This window comes from Carassius carassius, chromosome 48 (genome assembly GCF_963082965.1).
Source record: "Carassius carassius chromosome 48, fCarCar2.1, whole genome shotgun sequence".
NCBI classification, from domain to species: domain Eukaryota; kingdom Metazoa; phylum Chordata; class Actinopteri; order Cypriniformes; family Cyprinidae; genus Carassius; species Carassius carassius.
The window spans coordinates 8,190,704-8,196,703 of NC_081802.1; positions in this window are offsets into that span (position 1 = coordinate 8,190,704).

Genomic DNA, 6,000 nt, shown 5'->3' on the forward strand with positions numbered 1-6,000 from the left:
AGATAGATAGATAGATAGATAGATAGATAGATAGATAGATAGATAGATAGATAGATAGATAGATAGATACCTGTAGATAGATAGATCCTTATAGATAGATATATCCTTGTAGATAGATAGATAGATAGATAGATAGATAGATAGATATAGATCTTTGTAGATAGATAGATAGATAGATAGATAGATAGATAGATAGATAGATAGATAGATAGATAGATAGATATAGATCCTTGTAGATAGATAGATAGATAGATAGATAGATAGATAGATAGATAGATAGATAGATAGATAGATAGATAGATAGATAGATAGATAGATAGATAGATAGATAGATAGATAGATAGATAGATAGATACTTCCGTTCTCCATCACCCCTCCTGTCTGTTTGTTCATAAGTCCAGAGCAGCAAGGACACTCTGTCCTATATTAATAAACTTGAAATTGCATAACCAGGACAGAAGTGGGGTGATGTTTAGAAGGGAGTAACACGAAACGTCCCTCGGCCTCTTACTGCCCAGTATGCAGAACAGCTGAGAGTGTTTGTTTTACTTCATTCAGTTTCAGTGTGTGTGTGAGTGTGTGTGTGTGTGCAGAGCTGTTAGCCCTGTATGGCGGTTGCTATTTTTGTAAACAGAGCAGAGAGAAAGAAACAGCATTAGGATGTTAGAGCAAGGATGTTTTAATGTCAATGCTGTGCGTCACAAGTGTGTCGCATGGGATCTAGCCGGAGGCATGACAGCAATCCGGACCCCTGAATTACACACCTCATAATCGATGCATGTCTCCTAGACATGCAGTAGAAACACAAACATTAGCAGTTACATAATAGCTCCCCTAGCTCCCACTACTTCTACTATCAATAAAAGAGATTACCAAGACTGTAATCTAACGTCAAAACAATCGCCACTCCTCCACAACCTTCAAAACATTACAGCTTGAGAGAGAAAGGACAAGTTTGTTGACAACTGGATGTGGAGACAATCAGACCCTGAGGCAAAGGTGTACTCCTGTGATGTCACACTCTAAACTGGTGGAACGAGTGCAAAACACACAATTGTGTGAAGTGAGCTCACTTTACAGTCATCTGGTGTGACCTTTACCCTGGGCGTCACCCTTATATGATCCCAGCAGTAGCAGCTCAAATCATGTCATATCATGATCCTCAAGTGATTGTTTAGGTCCCACGACAAGTTTCACTACTTTTGTCCAGTACTTCACAAATTGCTATTAAACATACTCATCTCTCAGTAGTTTCAGAAATTGTTTTTGTCACCTTGCTAAGAAAGTTAGCAAAGCATGCCATTTTTTTCAATAGTTTCTTTTAGAGTAGTTTTTAGTGAGCCACTGTTCTCTGCAAGGATTGAACCATTTTCCAGAAAGGAGCCATTGTACCACTGTGGTCACTTGGAGACATTTAGCAGATAAGAACACCACACGCTCCCGGGGGGGGTGGAAGAGAGCACAGTCGTCAAGCTGCGGAACAACAACAAACAAGAGTACTGAGGCGGGCCGATGCATTACCGTGTTTATAGTTGCATGCGGGGGAAAGTGGAATTAGCAACCCAAACAGTGTAATCACTCCGGGTGCTCCAGGTAGCGTGCGTTATTATTTCAATTACTCTGAGGGTTAGCTGTGAGCCCTGAGGTACGCCAGATATCAGCCCACCGACTGCTCTTCTTCTCTGAGGGGAAAAAAAAGAGACCGAGTTGATAAATTCATCCCAAGAGGAAACTGAGGAGTCACACGGGAGCGTCAGAGATGTTACCTTAAGCTAATGACTTATCACAGATGTCAGAAGGAGGGGCAAAAAACAAACATAAATGTGTGAAATTTACGTAAATTAGCCAAAGACGAATGTCCACGGATGGCATTTGTTTTTGTTTTTTCACATGTACTAATTGGCTGGGAATGTCGTGGACAGTTTGTATAGGGGGAACTAAACTTTAACTCCATTCGCTGTGAAACCCCTCAAGAAGTCAAATGTAATGAGAGCTACAAAAACCTCAAGACAAAGGGGACACATCCCCCAAATCAAGACCCCATCCTGGGAACTGTGACGGGGGTCACAGATGAGTGGGGGCAGGGCGTGTGAGGTAAACACATTCCTGCCGGAGGTTCATCAGCAACCCCCACTCCCCTCGTACGCCTTCTACGACTCCTTTTTTAACCCCTTCATCTCACACTGCACCTTCGTCACGACAATACACAAACAGCTCTTCCACCGCCACCTCCTCGTTTTTTTTTTTATATTTCTAACAGCTTTTCCCAACCCCCACATATACCCTGGGGGGCCAACCTCCTGCCAGCAAGCTGCCTTATTGTTCAAAGCCAGTCACGTTTATGACAAGGATAAAACACATAGGGTATATAATCTCTTTACACCTAGCACTGCCCAGAACACTTTGTCTGAACATGATACCTTAAAGTATCCTTAGTGTGGACACACCTTCGGAAGAGATTAAACGTCAAATTTCACAAGAGTCAGGAACGGAAAAACCAAGAAATGTTCATTTTTAGATACGTATATATATTTTATTACAGTGCTATAATTGGGAATCAAACCCATCATTTGGAACACGCTCTACCAATTGAGCTACAATAAGGATTCTAGTCCTGATGTAATGGATCAAAAATGGATCTGCTTTCAGGAAACTGCCAATGAATTCATAAATTTTGTGTGCCAAAGAAAAAAATGCATGGATGATGACAACAGCTCCCTTTGATTTTGCACCTCTTATGGTAATGATACCTAACGTGATCTGCATTAGCATGTCTGCCAGGTAGAAGACATGTCCCTCCTTATAAGTGTCCAAAAACCACTCCGTCCAGGCTAACTACATGGCAGTCAAAACAGCATCACTTCAAATCAATCTCTCCCTGGACAGACCCCCCTACCAGACAGCAGTCCCTTAATCTTGCCATGACCAGGAGCCCAAGGACCCCCTGGAGGTCAGGGTTCAACACCTGAGATGCGAACACTCAGACATACATTTGCCAACACACATGATTTCATCACACCTCCAGCCGAAACATAATCAGAGGCTGTCTGGGAGCAGATATGCTAATACGGCAGATCATCTATGAACATAAAGCAATGTGACAGACACATCCGCCTCCTCCATGCAGAGCCAGTCAACCTTGTGTTTTAAAATAGACTCGATTCAGCACGCCAGTCCGCTCCAAGAAAATGCATCAGGATTTGAAGTGATAAAAAAAGACTGCTGGCTTGTGATTCAGAGCTTAATGTAGAAAGGTGAAAGACCCACATGCACACACTTCTGAGCTAATTCTCCTTGGACAGCAGCGCCCCCTCTGCATCAGATTTAGCGTGGGCTGTGTATTTATAGAGCTGAGAAACAGACCGAGCCTCCCACTGAGCTGATGGATGAATCACTCTCTCAACCTGCAGAGATAAGAGCCAGAGAGAGCGATAGAGCACATCTGTAGCCACGACACACACTCATCTTGCTTATGATCTCATCCCTCGCTAGTTTCCTCCTACACCTAAACCCCCACCACATAATTATGATCCATAATGATCCACAATACCTGGAATGGGAAGCATGCACAGTATGACGTTTAAAATAAACAGATTTAAGTTTTCTCCTGACGCAAAGAAAAATTGACATTTACCATTACTAAAACTGTTGTTTTTTTATGGATATGGAACTATTTTGGACTTGTCCATTAAAACCATTAAAAGTATTGCGATGGTACATGGCATTATAATACCATTACAAATGTGTACTATGGTGGCACAGTGATAGTATCAGATGGTAATATTATAGTACGTTTAAATATATGATGGTACTGAAATTTGTGTACAATGGCTTATGTATGGTACTTCCAAGAATACCATGGTACATGCTTTAAAAACCCATGCTAGTACCATGTCCACAAATCTTTTACTTTCCCCCCAACATTTTTGCACATTTACCATGATAATGCCATGTTTTTGTAAATGGTACCATGGTAATACCATGGTATTTTACATGTTTAAGGGCATACATCATCGTAGTAGCATGGTATTCTTGTATCATACCATAGTACATAAATATATGTAACATGGTTTACAATAATTTTACCATAGTACATTCATTATTTTTTATTTGTAAGGGATTTAAATATAGTGTATGGATATGAATATGGTAAAGATTAAGAACTACTTTCTGATCCCTTTACTGCTTCTACCATAGTACTTTTTTGTAAGGAATACAATAAGTTGAACATTGATGAGAAAACCGCACACTGACCCATTCATTCTGTTTATTCATGATCTCATTTCTTCTCTGCTCTCACTTGATGACGCTGTGTTACTTCCACTAGGCCTTACAGTAGGTTTACAGTAGCCGCATCAAAGTCCATGTCAGGCGCTACTAATCCTGCTGACTCTGTGACAAGAGATTCAGCAGCCACTCTTTGGTGTAAAAACTTTTGGAGATACAAAGGAACACTGTATAGAGTACTGGAAATAACAGGCTAGAAATTATATAACTGATATTCCTTAATGTTTTCCTGTGTTATGCAAAAATCAAACAGGGTTCTATTGAAATCTGTTAATAGTTAGATTTAATGTATGTCTAATAGGAAGATCCATAGACTTACCTTGTCTATAATCCTACATTTGAGTTGCACAAGGTAAATATGTCAGGAGGGGAGGGGTGGCGTGACCTGGTTTAAGAGGAAAGAATGTATTCCTTGTGAAAATAATTTTCCATAAAGCTCCTCTCTTCGGTGAAGACATTTTTCACGACCTTATAGGGACGAAAGATGGGACACAAATAAAGTAGTAGCTTAGTGCATAACTCTATCTAGTGGACATTTTGGGTACCTGCAAGACACAAAACAAAAATATGCACAGTAAATTATTGAACACAGATTATATGAAAGATACACTGTTTTAAAAGCTTTTTTTTCTAACAAAACTATGTGTATATATATAAAAATAATATGAATAAATTACTCCTATCAACTATGTGACTGACTGATTGTATTGACTAATTGTTAAAAGCTTTAATTATTATCATCCCAAATAAAATTTAATTTTTTTGTCTAGTGGACATTGTTTTGAATTACTAATAAAAAAATAAAAAAAAAGAATATATATATATATATATATATAAAACATTAGGTCTTTATTGTCAAGAACAGCATACAATGCCTTTTGTACACAACTGAGATAAATACACCACTGCTAAAATATTAGGGGTAGCCTACGTTAAGCAATATTAGGAATATAAGCCATATTTTATTAAATAAATAGATATAATACAACTACATATAAAGCAGATGAAGTCTGATCTGTAGAAAATATTATAAATAAAATATATAATATAAAATTACTGTAACTTTCTTAATCTGCCCCTAATATTATCTTTTCCCTGTTTATTTTTGTAACTTTTTTTTCCTGAGCTACCATTGAACATGCTATTGAGTGAAATATGTCATACAGTGTCTAACCATTAGAGGGCGATGCTGTATTGAGGAAATTTGTGCATTCACGCTCTGGCGATTCATGATACTGCCAATACCAAATCCCGCCATTAGAAGTCGTAATCACCATTACAAATGCTCCCCTCTTTTTCTCTAATCCCTCAGATTCTTCTAATCTCTTCTAAATTTGGTATATTTTTTTAATGAATATGAACAGGTTCTTTCTAGTGAATTAAAACATATAGGTTGACCAGTTGTAGTACGATTTCAGAACAAATGACTCTTATGAGCCGGTTCATTTCAGTGAGTCAAAACATACAGCGCGACTAGTGGTAGTCCGATTCCTGAACGAATGACTCTTATGAGTCGGTTCTTTACAGTGAATCAAAGCCAAATAGAGCAACCAGTAGTACCAAAAACTGTACCCAACGAATGACTCATTTGAGACTGTTCGTTTTAACCGAATCAAAAACACACAGAGAAACCAGTTCGATTCCTAAATGAATTCGACTTTTATGAGTCAGAGCGCTTGATGAATTTATCAGAATCACTTAGCCTACTGAACC